Source organism: Nycticebus coucang, chromosome 8, assembly GCF_027406575.1.
Source record: "Nycticebus coucang isolate mNycCou1 chromosome 8, mNycCou1.pri, whole genome shotgun sequence".
NCBI lineage: Eukaryota > Metazoa > Chordata > Mammalia > Primates > Lorisidae > Nycticebus > Nycticebus coucang.
This window is the reverse complement of record NC_069787.1, coordinates 73,760,643-73,785,062: the sequence shown is the minus strand read 5'-3', so window position 1 is coordinate 73,785,062 and position 24,420 is coordinate 73,760,643. Positions and strand designations below refer to the sequence as shown.

At 36.1% G+C, this 24,420-nt stretch overlaps 1 protein-coding gene and 1 pseudogene across 10 annotated transcripts in view; both read right to left on the bottom strand.

Moving 5' to 3' along the window:
- RBMS3 (RNA binding motif single stranded interacting protein 3) overlaps window positions 1-24,420 on the bottom strand; it is a 793,177-nt gene that overhangs the window by 211,130 nt on the left and 557,627 nt on the right. The window lies entirely within an intron of this gene.
- On the bottom strand, window positions 9,426-11,659 carry LOC128591858 (nucleolin-like; annotated as a pseudogene).

Below are 24,420 nucleotides of genomic sequence, written 5' to 3'. Positions count from 1 at the left end.
TCTGATCTGGGACAACGCACAGGGTAATTTTAACAAGAGAAAGTAGAACTGGAACTCACACTCTAAACTTCTATTCAGCCTCTATACGGAGGATTTGATCAGTGTATTATGAGCAAGCAAATAGATCTTGGTAGTTTCCTTTTTTCATTTATCTTTGGCACCATTCAACTTGTAAATAAAGTTAAAGCAAAAAGCTTATCGAAGTCATGCTCTAAGTTCTTTCATACATGAAATTTGTTAGAAAGGCAGTGAAAAGCTCTCTCACAGAAGATCTGTGTTATTTCAAATATAGCATTTTTTTCACAGATGCCTGAAGAAGTAGATACTTAAACATTTATTGGTACAAGGTCATTGCTTTAGTGAAGTGGCTTTCACTTAAAGCAACTTAGCACTTTTTGTATATCCTTCCTTTAAGGAAGGACGTAGAAATCGGAAGTTTAATTCTTGCCTGTCCACACGTATACTGAGGTAATATTCTAGCTCCCTGTGTTCCTATTTTTTGTTGGGTGTTTAAGATCAAATGGTATTGTTTGCTGGAAATGAATGCACAAGCAGCGAAGGGTCTGAACTGCAATTTGTGAACTAAACAGCTTGCTTTTGTATTTGATGTATTCACTAGAAATAAAAATGAAAGCATCCAAAAGCCATCATTTTCAGCTAAGTACTAAAATTCTCATCAAAAGAAATTATGTAGGGGGCTTTGGGGACCGGCACTCTACTATGTATTATACTTTTTCAAGCTTTATGAATGAGTTATTGACCACAATCAGAAAGATGCATGTTTGGAATGTCTTTTTGTGTTTGTTTTCAGTGCCATAATAGCCTGCCCTGCATCTTCATTACCATCACATCACTTGTAGTCTATTGAGTTTGTTTTAAGACAAGTGTGTTAAAAGGAAAGCATGCAAGCTAAAGGACGAGCTGAAGATAGTATTACGTAGTAGATGTTCTGCTTCATAGCTGCTCCTGAGCAAAGTTTTCCTCTGCACAAACTAAAATGTTCTGTTCTTGAATTAAACCCTGACTTTAATTTCATGATCAACAGTGTTCAGTCAAATTGTTTGAAATTTTTAGTGTAAAAATAATCCCTTTCAACTTTCCCCCAGCAAAACTTTCTCAAACATGTCTCCAGGGAGAAGTGACAGGTAGAGAAAAAAAAAAGATTATTGCCCACTAAAACTATCGGCATTATATAATTAGATGACCAGCATGTAGAAATAAAGCCCAAAGAAAGAGAATAGCTTGCTCACAAAATAGTATTCTCTGGAAGTGAGGTAATAAGACTTCCACAAATAGCCCCCCAATAAGCTAGCTTTAAAAAAATATTAATTCTCTTGACCAAAGTAGTGAAGAGAGATAAAGGGACAGGAAGGTCCATATTAATTCTGCAAGTTTTAGTCAGATATGCTGGAAATCCAAGCATAAGAATTCGGTTGAAATGCAATGGAAGTAGACAGTTGCTCTTAGCAGAGTGTTTTCCTCTGGCTGTTCCTTTCCAGACTGTCCTTTGTTCTGAGACCTTTGAGAAATATTCTCCTAGCTGCATTCCATCTCATGCCTGATATTGACATAGCAGACAGGATAGGAATTTTTAGGAATTCTTCTCAAAATTTTATCAGCATCAACTCTAAGCAAGAGATAAATATTTCTTTAAAAGTAACATGCTCAATGCTTAGATCAGTCTCTTTTTATTACCCACTCTCTCCACCACCAATTCTGCTTTGGCTATTTCACAACACTCCGCAGTCCATCTAAGGCAGTATATTTAAGACTTTTGCGTTGGCTGCTCTGGAGAAGCAACATGGAAGATTTAAGAGAGGGGGAGAATGAAAGAGAGAGAAGAAATTCCACCAAAGAGAGGGGAAACATATCTGTTTTATCTTCGCAGTATGTTCAGCAAGTTGTACATCAAGAAGTGAGCAAAGAAACTCCACGTGAGTGTTGTAGACTAAGAAACTTGCTTGCTAATAGTGGGCTAGATGCAGAATCTTTTCACTCTTCTTTACACTATGTGGGTTATTACTGAGCAGACAGTTATCTTTAGAATGAGAAGAAAACAAATGCTTAAGCATGTAAATTGATTGCAGAGAATGCAAATATTTCCATTCTGCTTTGCTAAAGCCATTATAAACACACAGAAAAAAAAAAAAAACCTTACTACTTTTTTACAAATTAATTTTCCTTCTCTAGACTGTGCAGTTTCCAACCCAACATCTGTTACCTTTGTTAGTCTGCGAACTGGCAGAGATTGTTCTTTATAAGTCCTATCAAGAGCAATGTGAAATTCATAATTATTACTCTTTGAATGTCATAAAATTTTAAAGTATATCTTTCTTATTTAAGGAACTGGGTTATGTTGATAATCCATTTGAAGGAAAGATATTTGTTCTGTCCTCTTGTATTTCTTAGGATTCAGGGAAAAATGATAATACAATGTGCTTGATGCATTTTTTTTTAATCTTCTAAGTTACTTAGAGCTAAATAACTTTCAGAAGAGGAAGAGAGCGTAACAACGAGCAATATGTGTAAGTGTTCTGACCAAATATTGTCAAGTGACCGGTTTATGTTAAAACATGATAAATAATAATAACACAAAGATTTATGTTGAAGGCATACTGCTTGCTATAAAGTAAAAGGGGAAGGACCTCTAAAGGGAGACAGGGGCCTGCAGCATAGTTGCAAGGCAGGACTCCTTGGGATATAAGGATAGTGAAATTTTGTGTGTGTGGGAAGTAATTTCCAGGAGAGGATGGCTAAAACTTTCAGGTTGTCAGCTGAGAAGTTCTGTGCTGTTTTTCTTCCATTTTCTCTCTTTCTCTCTCTCACACACACTCACACACCACACATAAAGTTAAGTATCTTTTTGCTGCAGCCAAAAATTATGAACTGCACTACTCTTGAGACGTCAGGAGTAAAAACTAGGAGGAAGGAGAGAAATGACTCAGAGTTTCTGCACGCTGTAAAGTTACCATCAGGCAAAGCATCTACCATGATTCAAAAGATTTAATAGAGACACAATCTGAATACCCTGTTTCTGTATGTCTTCACTTATCATATTTTTGGTCTGTTTCTTCCAGCCTGCCACCTTGGTTGTTGAATATTGGTTCTATATGCTACCTAGTAAATAGGTGAATTTGGATTCTCATTCCTTATTTTTCTTAGGTAATGTATTTGTTCCAACTATATCCAAGATGCATTGTGATATTTTAATAATGCATCACCTGAGGTTCTTGTTATGTGAAACTTACTCAAGTTTTCAAGCAGAGGTAACATAGAGTAGAATAGAGAGGGTCTCTGTAAGCTAGAATTGAGAGTTCCAGCCCTGGCTCAGTTACCAGAGAAGGAGCCATGTGATCCAGGACACTTGTTTAATTATTGGGCATCAGCATGTATATTTATGAAACAAAGGGGGATGGTGAGATAAAACATAAGAACCCTGAAGATCCAAAACTTTTATGATCACAAGATATTTACTGAAAGTAATGTAGATGTAAGAAAAAAATAAGACAATAATTGTCACAAGTAAGCCATTGACCACAGGCACTGGAACCAACATCCTGACAGTCAGATGGCCCTCAGGAACCACTGCGTCGACAGATTCTATTCATCACTCCACAGAACTTGACAAATGACAGTTCAAATTCGAATGCATTCACAGTATCTTATAGAGCAAGTACTGAACATTTCTGATGCCTGTGACTTTATGGAATGTTCTCCATAATTAAAAAGGATGGCTAGGTTCTAGGCTTCATGATCACGTAGCAGGGGATCATCTTAGGTCAGGCACTTAATATCTCATAAATAAAAACACTTCTCAATTTGCTGGAATATAGGTAGCTTTTTTGGAGGTCCATTCTAATTATAAATTCTGTGATTCTTGAACCACTCAGTTTCCCCTTTGCTTTTCTTTCAAGCCTTGTTACAACCAACAATTTCATAAAGATAGGTAAGCCAGCTGGGCACGCCAAAGAATATGTTGTTTCATCAAGCTTTATCATTCATCATTTTCCCCCACAAAATTTTAATCCTTGTGACTGTTTATATTGCACATTATAGAAAAGTTGATCTCAGAGTAGAGAAATGGTCACACACTTCAGTAAATATCAAAGTAAGTATAAGTAAGCTACTCAAACTGGCAACATGAAGATATTCCAGGGAGACTGTACCAACCTTTTCCTATCTGTATTATAACAACTTCACACCAGTTTCAGCATCAGAAGATGTATCCTAGTTGGAAGGTGATTTTAATCATCTACTGATAGCGAAGGTTGTATGGGGAGAAACTTGGAAATCAGTTTTCAATTGTAATTCTATATAACAAATTCTAATGATATCTAGCTCAGAACCACACAGGATGAGAGCATGCTAGTTTAAAGAAGGGGAAAAATTATATATATAAAATTATATATAAAAATTACATATATAATTATATATATAGCTACTGATTCGTGATGAAGAAACTAAAAATTCACATGACAAAATATGTGATTAATTTTCCACAGACCATTTTTATTATCACTTAGGCTTCTCTGAAATTCAATTATGGAAGTGTACCAAACACATGTGCATTATGTTCAATTTCTGTACTCTTATTGTTATATCAATTCATTTCTACAGCACTTGTTGTTCTTATAATACGTATTCAGAGGATAAGGCATCAGTATAATATCTTAAAAAGGATATTTTGTTTGTTTGGATGGATGTTTATTCTAATCATTTCTTAGTGTTGCCAAAAATATAGTTGATAGAACATCCTAAAACAGGTATTCAAATTAGAGATAAATGACAGTCTCACAATAACATCATTTATTTATTTATATTATATTTGCCAAGAAGTAGGCCATTCAAATCTGAGTATCTTATTCTGATGACAAGAAACACAATGACAGCATAAATGAATTGAAGGCCTTCATGAAGGCTCATGTAAGAAGGTCTAGCTGTGTTTCATTAGAACTTGCTTGCCTTTAAAACTCATGGGAACTACATATGATTGTATGTAACCATTCTCTACGCTTTTGATCCAATGTATTATCTTGTCATTACTACTTCAGAATAATTTCATTTCTATAGTATTTCTCTTAATACACTCCATCTTAAATTAAATTGAAGGGTTATATGTATATATGTTTAAATCACATGTAGTTACTTTCCCAACAGTAACCAAGGGAAATGTGCTACAAAGAAATATCAGCAGAGCATGGCTCACAACTATAATTCCAGTAATATGGGAGGCTGAAGGAGGATTTCTTGAGGCCAGGAGTTTAAGGAAAGCCTGCAAAACACAGAAAGATGTTGTCTCTATGAAAAATAAGAAAAATTAGCTCTGCAGGAGGCTGAGGCAGGAGGATTGCTTGAGTTCAAAGTTCCAATGAGTAATGATTGCTCCACTGCACTCTGGTCTGGGTGACAGAGCAAGACCTTGTTCCTAAAAACAAGAAAAAACTAAAAATAAAAACTAAATAAGTATCTCAATTCACTGTATCTTTTAATTGAAGCCATCTTCTGTTATGTTCTAAAATTTTACCCATGTATTTCAATTACTACATTTTAAATTCATTTTACTTTAATTATATTTCAGAGTCAGTTGGTTTTGACATGGATTTCCCCAGCTCCTGAAGATAGCAACTTCAAAATTATAAGGTAAAAGCCCATGGCATCCCAGAGGCAGCAATATAAAGCAGTGGAAAATTTTCAGAAAAAAAACAACAATGAAGTAGCCATGTCTTCTTAGTGTGATGATAGGGACGTGTTATGGGAAATGGAAAGAATCTATGTTCTCTACTTCCCATCACTTGAAGTTTCCAAAAAATATTTTCATGAACCAGCACTGGCATGAGGTTTAGACAAAGGATAGAATTTTAAGCGTTCTGTAATGAATTTCCTCTAAGCTTGTATTTTTACTTAGTTAAACCTTGTGTTCATTTTGTAATGTCTTATCCAAAAGAAATAAATTGTTTTAACTGTGATTTCTTAGGTAAGGTAATCAACTACTTAAAATATGGTGTGAAAACCTCATATATTGGTTTATTTTTCCATTTTTATGAAAAACATGCATATTAAGAACTAAACACTTTAAAAATATTTAATATATTCCTTAGGAACTGAAATGTTTCTTTCTCAGACATACTACATTTTCAAAACATCGTGTCTTGCAAGGAAGAGAAATCCTGTCTCTGAAGAAACTCATATGAATAGCATTACAAAAAGTCAGTGAAATGAGAACTAGTCACATTTATTTTCCTTAACAAATCTTACAAATAATGCATGCTTTTTTTTTTTTTTTTGCTGTATAAAGTGGATGAGAAAGGAAAGAGACAAAGAAATACTAGCCTGCTTTTCTTCTTGGTGTCTTTAGGTAGACTTTTAGTAATACCTCTTTATGATTGAAGGGCAGAACAGGGATCTGTTCTGATACTTCTCTAGGTACTATAGCAAGTCTATTCAATCATTCATCCATCCACTGACTCATCCATTAATACATTCATTCATCCATCCAGCCACTCACTTATCCATGTATCTATTGTTTTAAAAGAAAAGGCCAGGTTAATGAAAAAGATGCAAAGTCTCCATCTTTTTATGGCTGAATAGTATTCCATGGTATACAAATAACACAGTTTATTAATTCATTCATGAGTTGATGGGCTGGAGGTGAAGAACATTCTTCTTAGCATAGTATCACAAGACTAGAAAAGCAAGTATCCAATGTATGCAATACTAATATGAAACCAATAAATAATTACATGTCTACAGGAACCAAAACACAATTAAATTCAAGTGGAGGGGGAGAGGAAAAAAGAGAGGGGAGGAGAGAGGGAGATTGGTTAGCTCTCACGTAATGGGCACAATGTAAGGGTATAAAGCATACCCATTGAGTGAAGGGCTCAACTACAACTTGAATTTTACCTATCAAATGCAGAGGATGTAACCTAATCCCTGTACCTTCATATTAATCTGAAATAAAAAGAAAAGATATGGCCTTTTTTTTTCTTTTCTTTTACTCTGGACAATGAACAATTTCAATCTCTGGTTGGAGCCAGTGCTTAATGGGAAGAGCTTTCCTGGCTGCTAGTACTTGTTCTAAGCCATTTACAACAATTTATCAATAATCTCTTTCAGCCATGCAAAGAAATCACACTGAATCCAGGTAACAATTTAGAGGTATTTTGGATATATTGTAGGTTTGGTTCCAGACAACTGCAATAATTGGTTTATCAGTACATAGAGAAGATTACACTATAGTCTATTATATATCTTTTAAAATGTACATACTTTAGGGTGGTGCCTGTGGCTCAGTTGGTAGGGTGCATATACCGAGGGTGGCGGGTTCTAACCTGGCCTGGCCAAACTGCAACACAAAAATAGCCAGGTGTCGTGGCAGGTGCCTGTAGTCCCAGCTACTTGGGAGGCTGAGGCAAGAGAATCTGCTAAGCCCAAGAGCTGGGGATTGCTGTGAACTGTGATGCCACAGCACTCTACCGAGAGCGACAAAGTGAGACTCTATCTCTAAAAAATAATAAAAATAAAAAACAAAATGTACATACTTTAAAAACACCTTATTGCAAAAAAAAATGCTAGCAGTAATCTGAGCTCAGTGAGTCATAATTATTTTTACTGGCAGAGAGACTTGTTTCAAAGTTGATGTTTGGCAACTGATGAGGTTGGAAGCTGCTTAAGGTTGGGTTAAATGTGGCAATTTCTTAAAATAAAACAACAATGAAGTTTACTGCATTGATTGACTCTTCCTTTCACAAAGAATATCTCTGTATTATTCAACGCTGATTGATAGCATTTTACAGTAGAACTTCTTTCAAAATTGGAGTCCTACTTGAAATCCTGCTGCTGTTTTATCAACTAACCTTATGTGAAATTCTAAATCCTTTGTTGTCATTTCAACAATGTTCACAGCATCCTTACCAGGAGATTTCATCTCAAAAAAACACTTTGCTCATCTGTAAGTAACTCTTCATATATTCCAATTTGATCATATCTTGCATTCCTATTCTAGCTATTTTGCTATTTCTACTAAATCTAGTTACTTCTTCCACTAAAGTCATGAAGCCTTCAGCATAATCCATGATGTCTGGAATCACCTTCTTCTAAACTTCTGATATTTTGTCCCCCTCTCATGCATCCCAAATGTTCTTAATAATAATCAGAATGGTTATTCATTTCCAGAAGGTTTTCTATTTACTTTGCTCAGATCTATCAGAGGAGTCACTATGGTAGCTATATACATACAAAATGTATTTCTTATTTTTTCTCTTTTGAGACAGAGTCTCACTCAGTGGTCCTGGAATTGAGTGGCATGGTGTCATAGCTCACACCAAACTTAAACTCTTGGGCTTAAGTGATCCTCTTATCTCAGCCTCCCGAATAGCTGAGACTACAGGTGCCTGCCATGAAACCTGACATGTGTTTTTTTCTGGTTTTTTTTTTTTTTAATTTTTTTCTTTTTTCCAGTTTTTAGTGGAGACAGGGTCTTATTTTGCACAGGCTGGTCTCAAACTCTTTAGCTCAGGCAACCCACCTGCCTTGGCCTTCCAGAGTGCTAGGTATAGGTGTGAGCTGCCGCGCCCAGCCAAAAAATGTGATTCTTAAATAAGACGACTTGAAAGTCCAAATGACTCCTTGATCCATGGGCTGAAGAATGGATGTTATGTTATCAAGCACGAAAACAACCTTAAGCTTCTAGTATATATCCATCAGAGTTCTTAGGTGACCAGGAGTATTGTCAATAACCAGTAATAATTTGAAAGGAATCTTTTTTCCTAAGCTATAAGGCCTCAACATTGGGCTTAAAATAATCAGTTAACCCTGCTGTAAACACAGGTGCTATGATCCAAGCTTTGTTGTTCTACTTGTGGAGCACAGGCAGAGTAGATTTAGCCTAATTCTTTTTTTTTTTAGGAAAAAAATGGCTTTGTACATAGGATGGGGAACAATATAAATTCAAAACTTACAGATAAGGGTTAGCTCTATCACTCATCTCTTTTTAAAAGTTTATATGAATATCCAGTCAAAACCAATAGGGTAGTGCCCTTGAAATGTTATCTATATGGATTTTCAAGTAGACCACAGGACTGTGTACTATCTTGGAAGGTCCTCAGAAGGCTCTGTCATTGATCAGGTAACAGAGTAAAAACCCCAGAGTGCTTTCTTTCAAACAGATAAGGGAAAGACACAGGGACAAAGAAGCTATTCAAACTTTGTCTTCTTTCCTTGTGGCTTGTGGTCTCCTCCTCCTCCTCTTCCAACTCGGAAGCCTCCTCTGCCTCCACCTCGGCCTCCTCTGCCTCTACCACGACCCCCAAAGCCACCTTCACCCTTAGGCTTGGCCCAGTCCAAGGTAACTTTGTTTCCATTAATTTCACCATCTTCCATGGCCTCCTTTGCAGCTTTGACGGACCCAGTTTCCCTGTCTGTGACTATCCGTGCACGAACAGAGCCGTCAAACGACTCCTTCAATGTCTCTTCAGTGGTTTCCTCAGACAGACCTTTGACAGAGTTTTGGATGGCTGGCTTCTGGCTTCCTCTTCCTCCTCCTCTTCCTCCTCTTCCTCTTCTTCATCTTCCTCCTCAGCCACACTCTTAGCTTTCACAGGAACAACTTTTGCAGAAGCTTTCTTTCCTTTGGCTGGTGTGTCTCCATAGCTTCTTCTTCAGAGTCATCCTCCTCTTGGTCATCCTCATCATCCTCATCATCTTCATCCTCTGAGGCAGGAGCAGCCGCTGCTGCTTTCATCACTGCTGGTTCAAATTCATCATCTTCCTCATCTTCATCTTCATCCTCCTTTTAATCATCCTCCTCACTGTCATCGTCCTCATCATCATCACTGTCTTCCTTCTTGGCATCCTTGCTGTTTTTTGCCCCCTTGGCTGGAGTAGCTGCTCCCTTCTGACCAGGGGTTGCTACCAATGCTTTGCCGGGTGTGCCTCCCTTTTTGCCAGGTGTTGCTACTGCTCTGGCTGGAGTAACCATCTTCTTGGCCTGTGGGGCTTCTGCCTTTTTGCCTGGGGTAACAGCTACTTTCATGGCAGGTGTGGCAATTTCGACCTTTTTTTGTTGGAGAAACCACCACTTTCTTTGCTGGGGTTGCCATAGCCTTCTTGACTTTCTTCTGAGGAACAATAACCTCTTCCTCACTGCTGTCATCATCCTCATCTTCACTGTCTTCTTCTACCTCCTTTGGGGGAGGAGCCATTTTCTTGGGGTCACCTTGATTTTTACCTGCCTGCTACAGCTCTTCACCTCGCCACCGAATAGCCAAAGGCTGTGAGACCGCCCCACTAATCACGTGAGACTTCCCTGCAGCATGGCGTCCTCGAACGCGCCTGGGACTGCTGATTTATCCTAATTCTTTTTTTTTTTTTTTTATAATGGTACTTTATTTATTTATTTATTTATTTTTGTAGAGACAGAGTCTCACTTTATGGCCCTCGGTAGAGTGCCATGGCCTCACACAGCTCACAGCAACCTCCAACTCCTGGGCTTAAGCGATTCTCTTGCCTCAGCCTCCCGAGCAGCTGGGACTACAGGCACCCGCCACAACGCCTGGCTATTGTTTGGTTGCAGTTTGGCTGGGGCCGGGTTTGAACCCGCCACCCTCGGTATATGGGGCCGGCACCCTACCGACTGAGCCATAGGCGCTGCCCTAGCCTAATTCTTAAGGGCCCAAGGATTTCCTCACTGGTAAAGTGAGTATTCATTGGCTTTAACTTAAAGTCACAAGCTGCAGTATGGCCTTGCTCTGGATTGCGTTTCATCTTACAGGAATGCTGTGGCTGATTTGATCTTCTATGCAGACCATTAAAACGTCTGCATGTCAGCAATATGGCTGTTGTTTCCCTTTCCTGTCATTCATGTATTCACCAGAGTAGCACTTTTCATTTCCTTCAGGAACTCTTCCTTTGTATTCACAACTTGGTTAACTATTGGGTAAGATTTTGACCTAGCTTGGCTTTTGACATACCTTCCTCATTAAGCTTAGTTCTTTCCAGATAGTGATTGAAAGTGAGAAACATTCGACTCTTCCTTTCTTCCTTTCGCTTGAACACTTAAAGGCCATTGTAGGGTTCTTAACCTGCCTAATTTCAATATTGTTGTAGCTCAAGGAATAAAGAGGCCCCAGGAGGAAGTGAGAAATGAGGACATGGCCATTTGGACCATCAGGCTGACAAATACAATATTTATTGATTAAATTAACTATCTTATAAGGGTGTGGTTTATGGCACAAAACAATTGCAATAATAACATCTAAGACACAGACCACAGATTACCATAACAGATGTAATAGTAATCAAAATGTTTGAAATAGTGTGAGAAATAAAAAAATGTTACACAGAGACAAGAAGTGAGTACCTGCTGATGGAAAGATGACACTATTATCGAATTAGTTGACTCGGGGTTGCCACAAACCTTTAATATATAAGAAAATGCAAAATGTGTGAAGCACAAACAAGAAAAGCACAAGAAAATAAAGTATGGAGGCAGTGAGTTAGTGAAGACGAGAACTAGACCAGGTGTCAGGAGACCAGATACCTTCTCTTTATCCAACCTAAAATATTTGAGGGAAGTCTTCAGATATTCAGATACCAAAGTGGCTTTTATAGTGGTTTCTGCTTGGAAATATTTGTTTTCTTCTCTTCCCTAACTTATCATTTTCTTTTGGAATATCTTACATCCAGAGCAGAGTAACATTTAGAAATGTAGCAAAAAACTTTTTCTAGAACAAATGAAGGAAGAAGGGAAGTGAAAAATGTTTTATCTGCTGGTCATGTAGAAAAATTATTGAAATGTGACATTGATCCAGCTGAATGTTCTGAAAGCTGTAGAATGGATGTTGTATTATCAAGCATGGGTTTTTTTTTTTTTTATAGGTTTTAAAACCTATAAAAATGATTAAGGCAGGATAGGGTAGAGGAGAAAGCTAAGCAACACTATTATCTCAGTTAAATGCTATTTTTTTTTAATTTTGTAGATGTCAGTTTGGGTCATTAAGATTCCAGCTGCCTTGTCAGTGCCATTTCCTGTTGATAGCTGTATCAATGATTAGACAGCTGTAATGATGAGTTTTACTTTTTAGTATGGATCCTTTAATTAACAATAATAACATTAGTTAAAATGCTACTCGCATTTTTAACCACGACATGCCATGAGTCTCCTATGCCCTTGCTCATGGTTCCTCTTTTCCAATATTTACACGCACTGTATTATTGGCTTGAAATCTCCTTGTTATGTATCTCTGCAAGTCCAAATTCAGCTTATCTTTCAGCTTATCTTTCAGTGCCACTTCAAATACTCTCTTCCATGAAAACTTCTCTACTCATCTTATCTTTTAAGATCTATCATTTCATATACAACTCTTGCATCATTTTTCACTTTTGACTTTATATATTATGGGTAGCTACCATATTAGTTTTCTATTGCTATAACAAACTACCTCACAGTTAATGGCTTGAAACAACACAGTTCTGTAGGTTAGAAGCCTGACATGTGTCTAACTGGGCTAAAACTAAAGTGTTACCTGGGATGTGTTCTTTTCTGTGTATCCAAGGAGAGAATTCAATTATTGTCAGTTTCAGTTTCTAGAGGCCACCTATATTACTTGGGTTATGGCACTGGTCTTTGGAAGTAGCCAAGAATAGAGGTGGGGAGAGTATAACAGTAACACCTTAACAACAGAATTTTTTCTTTATTTAGAAAATACCAAAGTAGCTAAAATTAATTTATTTCCTCAGCCACATACTTTAAGAGTTCAATAGCTACATGAGGTTAGTGCCGACCATATTTGGCAATGCATGGTAAGAACACTTCTATCATTATAGAAAGTCCTATCGCACTATGTTATTCTTTAATGTCTCATGGTGGCATTGCTAGTAAGGGACAAAAGTTCAAAACTACCTAAATGTCTGTCAACATACTCTGATGTATCCATTCAAACGGATACCAGGCAATACTAAGAATGAATAATGTACATCATTAGAATTAGTATGAGTAAATTTTACAAACATATTTTTGAGTATGTCAGAAATAAAAGAGTATACATTTGAATAAAGTATAAAACAGAAGAACCTCCTCTATTGTGTTAAAGTTCGGATAGCTGTGATCCATGGTGGGTAGAGTATAATGCCTAGGGAAGAAAAGGAGGCAGTCATTTGGAAGGTTGTGGGTTATATGGATGTGGTCAGCTCATGAAAATGTATAGGGCTATACATGGTTTTATATATACATTATATATAACATACATAAGTTATGTTTTAATAAAATATTCATTTGGGGGCAGCACCTGTGGCTCAAAGGAGTAGGGTTCCAGCCCCATATGCTGGAGGTAGCAGGTTCAAACCCAGCCCTGGCCAAAAACTGCATAAAGAAATACACACATATATATATATATATATAATATATAATAATAATAAAATATTTTTTTAAAAAAATCAGCTGCAACACAACTTTTAAGTGTGAATTTTAAAATGTGAATGTTCATTCTCTCCTCAAAGCTAGAAAAAGTGAGATACTTCATTTCCTGAATTAAGCAACAAAACACAATGGATTCCCTCAGGTACCATACTCTACCAAGCAGTCTTTTCTCTCTTTTTCAAATAGGACATACAATGTGCCTGTGAGACACTGACACTGGAAGACTTCAAAATATCTCTTACCACCAACCCTGCTACCTTCCATCAGTAAAGATATCACTAAGGTAATATGGCAGCCATGACCCCATCATGTGTGGACACGAACAGTTATGTTAATGAAAGCTCACTAAGGTTGCCCAGTTTGCCTGGTGTCACATAGCAAATCAGTAATGGGAAATCAAATCAGATCCAATTTCTATCACCTCCATGTACTTTTCCCAGTAGATTGCTTTACCTTTCTAATCTGGATTTTTGGTCCCAAAGCCAATAATTTATGGCATAAATTGTTCTTCCATACATTGAAAAAATGTGGACACATCAAATAGAGAGTGGAGTGCTGGGGAGAACCTCATTCTAAAGCCAAAATTAATCGAAGTGTCTCTGAATCTGACATTGCCATAAGAAAGATTACTGTGACTCTCAATTTATTCCTCTAAGAAAGTGCAATGTAATATGTTTTAATGCACTTTCTTTAGGTCTGCAATGCAAGTTTGATTTGTTTTTCCCGGAAGCAATTTACTCTTAATTTCCAAAGCCTTCGACATCATTGAAGAATGTTTTGGACTACTTAATCACTGCAACAGGGATTAAACTAAGAAACTGGAAGAAATAGTCTGTTTAAAATTAGGCAGTCACTGGCCTGAAGGATGTGAGGAACACACAAACCTCTCAAATACTCACAGTCTCACACTCAGTCTCAAAGAGCGGCGAATGGCACAGAATGCCCTGAAAATGAAATGTGTCCAAGAAAATATAAAGAGAGGAGCACTTGTCACTCTGACAAAAAGCATACAAGAAAACTTTAAGGCTAGTGTTTTATGGTTTCCACCTTTGTGTAGTTTGTAGCATGAAAATCATTATTTGATTTTGAAGTAAGAACTCAATGAGTGAACACGTGATGGGAGAACAATGCTCCCTAGAAGTCAGTGACTTAGTTGAGCTTTGAGATAAAGAGCCAGAAACAGTCTATTCCTTAATACTTGTTTTCTTGTTTTGCTTTTCTAATGGCAAAAAGAAAAAAATGGATACATTTTCCACTGGAGTCCGATGTGGCCAGAAGCAACCAGAAGAAACATAGGTAAGAACTTAATGATAACTGCAAACATCGTTTTTGCAAGTCCCCTAATATGAAAATGATAGAATGAAGCCTAGTTATTATTTTAGCTTCTCTAACTTGTAAAACATTCTTTGATTCAGATCATCTCCCAAAATGGTTCTGTTACACTTTTCAGAGAATAATTGTATAGGAAGCCATTCCAATATTCTGGTGCCATAATTTCAACACTTTTGGCATCTCTCTCAGTAGTTTAGTTATTGTGTGATCACAAAATCATGAAATGGTGCCTAAATTTGCATGGCTTGTACACTTATGACCTTTGCACATGTAGGTACCAAGTGACTACTATCCTGCCTGTGTTGGGGTCATGTCAACAACTTTAATACTTTTCTAATAGTTTTGTAGACCATTTCTAGGTATAGAAGTAAACCTGAAATATAGATTTAAATAATCAGGAGGCCTAGAGGTTTACTCAAGATAGTCCTCATTATCATGAACTAAAGAGATAAATACAAACTTCTAGGACAACTGAAAATGCAGAAAGTTATAGAAAGGAATCATGAAACCTTTCAGAATCTACATAAAATTTTAGACAAATGAGAGATAAATCAAACTGCATATAGGAACTTATATTACGTAAAAATTTACTGTGAATCTATCTATCAATGATCACAAATAACAATGTATATACATGGTTTTGGATAGTGGATTCCATTTGTGCAGAAAATCAGTAAGGGAATATATAAACGTACATTTCGCATGTGCACTTTTATAGGAAGATTATTCCAATCATAAAACATCACTATTCAAGGCAGTGAATATCTGCAGAAGAGGACTGAAGAATCTCTTTTAACAATAGTTGCTTCCAGGGAAGAGAATTTGCTGGAGATTTTATTTTGTTTTTATTTTTTGAGACGGAGTCTCACTATGTTGGCCATGCTGATCAGGAACTCCAGGGCTCAAGCAATACTACTTGTGCCTCAGTTTCCAAAGTAGCTGAGATTACAGGAGGGTGCTACTAGTGAAAATTACTTTTTATTGTGTATTTTCATGTACTCTTTATAAAGTAACGCTTTCTACTATCTAGTCAATGGTAGTTTATGTGAATAATAGGTAAAGAAATTTGAATGATACAGTCTTGCAGACCAAAACTTTACTGGTGACAGAAAATATATTGAAGCAAAAGGGAATACTTATATTTTGAGTTTTTAAATAACTCAATTTTAATAAAGTGAATGCTATTCTTTGAGTTAGCTGGTATAAAAACAAGAACAAAAATATAATCAAGGTTAAATATATAATGGTACCTTATTGAACTACTGGAAATATTAACATGAATTTATCAAACTCATTTTCTACTCCTCTTGTAGAAAGAGTCTATGTTTTAAAGCCAAAAAATATTCAGATTGTCATCTTTATAGATAAAGTGCCAATTATATAAACAGACCATAGTAATTTAAATTTACCTTTTCCCTAACCTAACACTTAATATAATGGGGTAGAGATAAAGAGAGTGACTTCAACTCTTTGATTCTGTCCGCATTCACCAAAATAGTAAGCTGATCTCTGCTCCATGATCTTCACATATAAGAAAATGTCTTTTGAGCTGCTAATTTAGACACAGAGAATCTGATAGGTACTCTGAATATCAATACAGTATCACAGAGAATCTTTTGCATATACACAGAGGAAGAGAAGTTGAAGGACAATCACCATAGCATTGCTGAAAACTGGGAAAGAAAACAAATGCCAGCCATTAAAAGACTAAATAAATAATTTCACAGTGCATGTTGAACAAAAGAACTATAGCCATATGCACCAACAAATGTGAATCTCAAAATCATAATGTTTAATAAAAAAATTACCAAAATACATTTTGATGGAAAACACAAAAATTAAAAATACAAGACTTAATATAACACAATAAGAGTTGGAAATCTCTGACTTGTGAGCCAAATCTGTCTTATCAACTGTTGATACAAATAAAGTTTTATTAGAACACAGCCACCTCCAGTCATTTGTACCTTATGTTTGCCTCTGTGCCACAGGGAAGAGTTGAGTAGTTGCCATAGAGTTTATGATCCACAAAGCCTAACATATTTACTATCTTGTCCTTGAAGTAAAAGTTTGCCAGCCCCCATGACGCATAAACTATGGGCATGTGGTAATGGATAACAACCTGAAAGGGCAGGATATACACTACTTTAGGAGAATGGTTGGCTACCCCTGGAGGCAAGACTAGAATGTTCAATGTTTAACTTAATACCATCGGTCTAAAAACATAATGTACATCATTGACATCTTTTTCTTTTTAAACATACTGGGTGTCAATGAGATGCACTTTCTGTAGTTTACTAAAAATTTTCCCTACCTTTAGTAAACTACTTTTTCAGAAATGTTTAATATAATTTTAATTTAAAGTCCACTACTTTGCATGTCTGTCTTATAGGATTTTGATAATAAAATTAGGCATTTATGCTTTTAGGAAAGGCAAAATTAGCTACTATGGAAATAACTTTATCTGAACCACTAAATTCAATATAACTAATTTAAGATTATTCAACATGAGGCTACATGAGGATCTTTATTATATACAAGGCCAGACAATTAAGTTCACAAACTCATCCTAGAAAAAGTGCTATATACCTCATTGCTGAATACCACTCCAGTCATCTTCAGAGTATTCCCCTTGAGGAGCAATGCACCAATGCTAGCACCTAGTCCACCCTTCAAAACAATATTAGACCTCTTTTCCTAGAATGGTTGTTAGAGCTGTCATTTTGTAAGGTCTGACAATTAAGTTTGTGAACTCATCGTAGGAAAGTACTACATACTTCACTGCTAAATATCGCTATAGTCAAGAGATGGCCAAGGAAAGTGCTTCAAAGGTACGTCTAGTAATAATATTCGGCAATGAGGTATATAGCACTTTTTCTAGGATGAGTTCACAAACTTAATTGTCTAACCTTCAAATTTTCAGGGGATGTCAAGTGAACAAAAGGCATACTGATTATTATTTTACTAATCATACTTATATCCCTAAAGAAATTAACTAATATTTTTGGTATATTTGGTTGATTAATAAATAATGCATAATAAATACTATTTTTCTTATTCCAATTCAGTCTCTGTAGAGAAAATCAAGGTTGTACAGTAAGTTGAATATTATTCTCCTTTTTTTTTTTATTTGAGACAGAGTGTCACTTTGTCACCCTTGGTAGAGTGCTGTGGCATCATAGCTCACAGCAACCTCAAACTCTTGGGCTCAAGTGATTCTCTTGCCTTAGCCTCTTGACAGGTTCCCACCACAATGCCAAGCTATTTTTAGAGATGAAGTCTTGCTCTGGCTCGGGCTGGTCTTGACCTGTGAGCTCAGGCAATCCACCCGCCTCGGCCTCCCAGATTGCTAAGATTACAGGCGTGAGCCACCACAACTGGCCCTACTATTACTTTTTAAAGCATCTATATTTATATATTTTTACCATCGACAACACAGTTTTTTACATAGGTAATATTAACAACAAAATGTAATCCTGAATCATGGAGAAATTGTGTCAGAAGAGTTCAATCAGTATCAAAGTTCAATTAGAAAAATCTATAAAAATTATTAAGAAAGAACCCTTAGGAAAAAAATGATACATATGGTCAAAAAACATAAAAAACACAACATGACAGTTATAAAAAATTAAAATTAAAATTGTATTGTACCCATTAAAGAAGCAAAATTTTAAACTAGTAACTAGAGAAAAGGATTGAAAAATATTTCTTAATACGGTTGGTGGAAAAGTTAGACAACTTCTGTAGGGAGTGATTTAGTGGTTATTTATTGAAGTTAAGATTTTCAATAAAAAATATGGAACTCAAATATTAAATGAGCTTCTCCTATTTAGACAGCACAATGTCAACATTGATTAATTAAGTCTTTCTCATTATTTATATCTATATTTATTTATATATTTCTGTATATATAAATCTAAACCAGAGGTGACTGAAAAATTGAATATAATAATAAGACAATTTGGTGTAAAAAGATCTGACCTAACATGGAGTATGGCATTGCAGGTGTGCTATTGAAGTTATATCTTCAATAACTGGGTGGATGGACAAGTGGATAAATGGCTGCATTGGTGATTCCATTAATATACTGACTCTAGGAGCATTACTGAGGCAGACTGCTGAAAATGCAAAGATTCTTTTTGCTTGTTTATTTTTTTTAATATTCTATTTCTTTTCAAAAATTATTTATAACAGTTTATCCTTTTAACATATCAGCCATATATATAGTTCCTGCTGAGAAGACAATCTTCCAGAATGGAAGATGACATTGTATTAATACACCTACTTTTCTATATTAAGTATGTTAAGCAAAAGCAGTCCTTGTTTCTGATGTTTTCTTTCCAAAATTCATGCTGACTTCTATTTTCAGACTCAATTAGAGATAGTAAAATTTTAAGAAAATACATGATTAATAAATCCAATTAGTCTCATTCAACATGTGTTTTTTAAAAATTGAGAGATGTACCCACTATAAAATAATGAAAGAGAGAACTAATGAGATGCATTTGACATATACTTTATTTTTTATTTATCAATTTTTGACCTATTTATTTAGGTGCCAATTGGAACCAGACATGCCATACGGATGTGCCAACTTTTGTGGCTCAAAAAAGTTTTTTAGGTATGGAAATGACTATTTTAATGGTGAATTTTGGGGCAAAACAAAAAGAACTGCACATAATGTGCATTGTAATAATATCTTCATATTAAATGGTTTCCAAGCACCACAAGAACCTTTGATTTCTGGGCTTGGCTGCATTGAACTCCAACACAGCAAATAACAATCAAAGGAATGCTTAGAGGTTGTGCCAATTAACAAAAATATGTTGGTTATATATCCAAATGATAATCACAGTAGAGGCCTGTAGAAATGTTCACCAACATCTGTGTTCTGTTTCTCTTGGGCATGCAACCAGATTTCCTTTCCTAGCTCTCTTGCATGTAGGGAATTGTATCATATGATGGAGTTTTATCCAGTGACATGTGTGTGAGAGGAATGTGCATGACTTTTGGCTTTGCTAATAAGGCAATCCTCTGTGCTTTCTCTTCCTTTCCCTACTAACTGGAAAGAATAAGGTCCAGCGGAAGAAATGGAGGCCCTCAAAATGGTCAAGTTGTAGCACAGACAAGAGGAGTCTGCATGAGCAAATGGACTAGAGTCCACATCCCCTACAACCCACTTCACTGGACGATGACATGACTAAAAATTAACTTTTACTGAGCTATACCACATAGCTGATCATAGGCCCAAAATGGCAAATACAACTATCCAATTTAATCTTCACAGCCCTCTGTTTTTAATTTGAACCCTTCTATAAGAGCAAACTAGGCAATTGCCTTCAACTTCTGACCAGATGTCACTTTAAAACCCATATTCTTAAACATTATGATATGTCCATGGAAATACACGTAGATCAACTATGGTTTTAACTGTTTAAAGTCAGAACAGAAAGTAATAGCTGTGGGGTAGCTGAAGTGGGAGATACTTAAGGTTCTGAGTGTGTATGGAAACTAAAATGAAGTTAGGAAATGTGGGAACTTGGGAATGACCTTACAGGACCAAGGCTGATGCTTATTCCTGCCTCTAAAGTTGCAAACAAATCTGCTCTTAGCTTGAGCTGGTCAGAGATGAGACACCACGCCCCTTGGAATGTTCCAGGGAGAAAAAACTGTCCAGTCAATTGTGCCTGGACAATCTTCTCTATGCTCCCATTGTTGTTCCACTGCTGCTCAAGATATCTTTTTTCAATATCACTTTTACCAAACTTTGCATCCACTTAGATTTTTTAAAGGATTTTTTTAAGAGAACACTCACTTTGAAACTTTACCTTGGTGTAAGAAACAGCAAATGAAGAAGGGCTGTGTGCTAAATGTTTCTTCCTAAATTATTATTAGTTATCTTCTAATACTATCTCCAAGTTGTTACTATTCCCTAGAAATATTCCATAAAAGCTGGAAAATGAGATATCAATTTTAACACTCTCTATATTTTAAAACTCTATATATCTCTGAGGGACCAGTACTTTCTAGAAAAACATCCTAACTCATGCCCCTTTGGGGCTGATATGCCAAGAATCTTATGGATATCAATATTACATGAATAAATTTTCCAGAGTTAGTTGTAAAATATTTACCACATTATGAACTAGGTACATATAACTTATAAAATTTTAAAAAGAAAGAATGGCTTTGAGAAATGTATCCTAAGCCGATAATTGAGTACCAATGGAAAGATGTGGACAGAGGTATGTCTATCAGAGCATTATTCATAATACTGAAAACTAGAAACACCATTCATGTCCGATAGACAGGAATTAGTTATATAACATGGCAAATGAAACTATAAAGAGGCATATTTATATGGAAAGGAGTTAATAAGAGAGGGTGTCATAAACTGTGTAATTTAAATAGTTACAACAACTTATTATTTTATATTATATGTATATTACTACATGAAAATAGCAGGCACTATAACAATATATAATACTATATAAAACCATGTATATGTGTGTATATATGTATAGGTTCATCTGTAACACACACAGACAGATGTATGTATAATGGGTAAGCTGAAAAATCAGGACTCAAGGTCTAATGAAAATGCAATTTTATTTATGTGCCCTACAGTTCTTTTAAACTTTATTTATGAAGTGGGAATGGGGAGTCATAATCCTCCCACATCCCTAGAAAAGTCACAGGAAATTCACGCTTTAGGTTTTCCCTGTCATTGTCAGGAAAAAAAAAAAAAAAAGTCCCTTTCTTACTTTTCTAATGAAACCATTTTTCATTTCAGTACATCAACTGCAAATCTCAAGTGATGGTCAAACCCTTGAACCTAGCAGTAAGTATTCCTTCCACTGCAAATTTTAGATAGGCAGGCTAGATTCCAAGACAGCAGCAGCTTCCTGATCCTGCCACCAAAATAGTAGGTCAGCTCTTATCTGACCCTGTAGATTTTGGAGAACTGGGCAGAGAGATTTAGATCCTGGGTAGGAGGTGGTTTTAGACTTTTCTAAGTCAAAACAGCAAAAATACCCATTTCAAAGCTCTCAGTGAGGACCTCTTTGAAACTTTTCTCACTAAGTTTGGGGTCAGAAAGTAGCACCCTCCCTTTTCCTCAAAGGGACATAGTAGAGTAGTGGACATAGTAGAGTGGTGAAGACTCACAGCAAGGTAATTGCTCTCTCCCAAGAAATCTGGTGACCAATTCCTCCCCTCTCCTCTTCCTATAACCTATTTTTATACCTTTAATTTAGTGGAGGGTTTTATATCCAAAAACTTTATCATGTTCTTACACCCATTTCTCCTATAACTCCACATGGAGGGCAGGGAATACAGTTTGAATCACACTCCCTTTGTATCCCAATAATAATCATATTGGTACATCAGGGGAAGCTTCAGCCAGAGAATTCCCACCTTAACAATTCATTGTATTGAACTTTATCATAAAATACGGATATATAACAAGACAATCATGATTTTTTTTCTATTCCATAGGAATAGACATACAGAGCCCAAGTCCCAGAATGAAAAATTATTGTCATCCATGTTTTTAAAAGACCAATGTCCTCCACAACTTCCTGAGAAATAGCAGAAGACGCCTAGCCAGAAATCGCCAGTGACCATGATTAACCATGATTAACAAGTTTTGGAGCAACCTCATGCCTTCTCTGGCACGGTGAGGATACAGATGTTTCCTATGGGTCCTTAGAAGCAGGCTCCTGGAGAGCAAGGATTTTTGGTGATTTTACACTGATGAATCTCAAGAACATAGAAGAGGACCAAGCCTTAGAAGAAGCTCATGAAATATTTATAGAGTGAATATAGTAGGCATCATAGAAAACACACTCAGGTTGAGCTTTCCTGCTACCCACCAATAAAGAGGGCTGATTAATGTACAGCTGCCAGAGTCTGTGCAGGAGCGGCTCCACGGAATGGTAGCTAGGCAGGGAAAGGTGGATCTGGAGATAACTCCTGCACGTCAGGGAACTGTGAAGTGAATCAGCTCCAGAGGACTGCTCTAGAGAGCCCTAAAGAAAGCACCAATCTTTAGCCAGTGCCTGAAGAACTCCACCAACCCAGAGAGAAAAAAACCCCTCATGTTCCCAATGACAAAAATGTTTGCTTTTTTCACCTATGTTTCAGTCCAACCCCAGCACAACAGAATGTAGACTTAAATCTAGACTTAAGAGGAAGGAAGAAGTATCCTGTGCCCACATACCACAATTGTCACACTCTGCTGTCAAGCTGCTCAATGATTCAGTTTTATGGAGAAAACATTATCGAAAAATTAAGTTTGGAAAAAGAATACATACATTAAAAATAAGTAATAGATTTCTGGACTGGGAGAGTTTGTTTTATTACGTAGATGTATTTTTATTGGTATCTAAAAAAAGCAAATTTATATGATATAAAAACCGAAAGTAACGGAAAATAACCTTCATATATCATGAATCTGTGATTCGAGAGGAAAAAGTTTTCAAAATATTACTTTTAATTCTTACTATTGTCTTATTCTAGACTAAAGAGTTACAATTATACACACACGTTTGTGTATGTATATGTTTGTACGTGCATTTGAAATGTCACCTAGGAGACAGGCCAAATGCAAAACAGCTCCAAGACAGTTTGAGGAGTTCAGTCATTTGCTAAAAAAGGAATATGTTTCAATGAAATATAAGTGTCTAATGCTTGGACAACATAAAGAGAAACTAGAATAAGTTTATTTTTTAACATATTCTTCTTAGCAAAGTATCTCAAGAATGGAAGAAAAAGTATCCAATATACTCAGCCTTACTATGAAACCTATTTATAGCTTTCATATGAAGCTATAACCTAATTATAGCCCAAGAAGAAGGGGAAAGGGAAAGGGAGAGCAGGGGAGGGGGAAGATGAATAGAGGGAGGGTAATTGGTGGGCCCACACCTACGGTGCATCTTACAAGAGTACATGTGAAATTTACTCAGTGTAGAATATGAATGTCTTAACACAGTAACTAAGACAATGCTGTGAAGGCTATGTTAACCAGTTTGATGAAAATGTTTCAAATTGTATATAAAACCATCACATTGTACCCCATGATTGCATTAATGTACACAGCTATGATTTAATAAAAAAAAAAAAAAAGAATTTATAACTGGAGATGCAGAGAATGTTAGAGCTGATGAGGTCACCTGTCTCTAACCAGAGACTTATCATGTCTCTTGTGCTTATGCACATAAATTACCTTCTCAAGATTACTATCTTTTAAAGGAAACATTGTGTCAGCTATAATCAAGATGAAAATAATTACTTCCATTAACTAAGGGTAGACTATAATCCAGAGACTAAGCTATTACTTTACCTTGGCCTATTTGACTTTGACAAAGAAATTTAAAGTGATGCTTCCTGGATAAGAACAGTAGCACATTCCTTTAAGCACCCTGTTAGTATTAGAGTAAAAGGAAATGAAACAAAATATCGAATCAGTCAAAGGGAAATTTAAGAATCAAGATGAGACAGTGGGGCATGTGATGGAATTTTTACTTTAAACTGATGTTGCTTATGCACTTTTCCTTCCCTCCACAATTTCTAGGATGAAACTTATTTTCTTCATTGAATACAAAGGGTTTTAGCCTAACATTTCTGTCTTCACAGGAAATATCAGTCCCTTGTGTTAATCATCACAATAC